Source organism: Buceros rhinoceros, unplaced genomic scaffold (assembly GCF_000710305.1).
Source record: "Buceros rhinoceros silvestris isolate BGI_N320 unplaced genomic scaffold, ASM71030v1 scaffold41402, whole genome shotgun sequence".
Lineage (NCBI taxonomy): Eukaryota > Metazoa > Chordata > Aves > Bucerotiformes > Bucerotidae > Buceros > Buceros rhinoceros.
The window spans coordinates 3247-4098 of NW_010400249.1; the positions used below are offsets into that span (position 1 = coordinate 3247).

Below are 852 nucleotides of genomic sequence, written 5' to 3' on the forward strand. Positions count from 1 at the left end.
CCAAGTCAGCTTGCATGTGGAGGCAGGTTTGTTTGCAGAGCTTGGGGGTGTTCCTTTCACCTCACCCCCCCGTCCCCGTGGCTGCAGCCAGCTGCAAAGGCAGCTCTGGCAGGAGCGTGCTGGTGGCCAGCGGCCAGCTGGCAGCAGGCTGAAGTCCGGAGGCGGCTGGGAAGCGAGAGCTGGTCTGTAGAAATGCTTCCCGCTAATGCTGGGATGAGAAATGGCCAGATGGGCTGAGACTGCAGCACCCGAGAGCGTGGGCACGACAGGTTAGCTTGGCCAGGACCTGCCGTGCCAGCTGCCCGGTGCTGATGGGGAGCAGGCAGGGCTTCACCGTCTTCCTAAGTATGGAATCACGGACTGGTTTGGCTTGGGAGGGACATTTAAAGCTCCTCCAGTCCAACCCCTGCAGAGAGCAGGGACATCTGTACCCAGAGCAGGGGGCTCAGAGCCCCAAGTCCAATTTGACCTGGAATGGTTCCAGGGATGGGGCTTCTCTTACCTCTCTGGACAACCCTTTAAGTAGCTGGTAACCAGCTGCTCCAGCAATCAGGACTTACTGGGATGAGTGGTAGGAGCAAGCCCAGCAACACCAAACTCCTTGCAAAAAGGATGGAGGGCACCTGCAGGTGCACAGGGTCCGAAGAGGGACCAAGCATCAGAGCCCTGGTACGGGGTATCACTGGGACAGGCTTGGGGTGCAGAGATGTCCCTGTGGCAGCTCTGGCTTCCCGCAGGATCCCACGGCCAGGAGCCACCCAGCTCTCAGCAAAGGTGCAGGTTGCAGGACAGCGGGACAGACAGCTCAGCCCTGTCCTGCCGGGGCTGCCACCGGCACCATGAGCCAAACAA

At 60.4% G+C, this 852-nt stretch overlaps 1 protein-coding gene across 1 annotated transcript in view; it reads right to left on the reverse strand.

Annotated features, from left to right (window-relative positions):
- Positions 1-852, reverse strand: part of LOC104489605 (dual specificity protein phosphatase 22-A-like) — a gene marked incomplete at its 5' end in the record, with an annotated part of 8952 nt that overhangs the window by 778 nt on the left and 7322 nt on the right. The gene's annotated exons all lie outside the window — the stretch shown is intronic.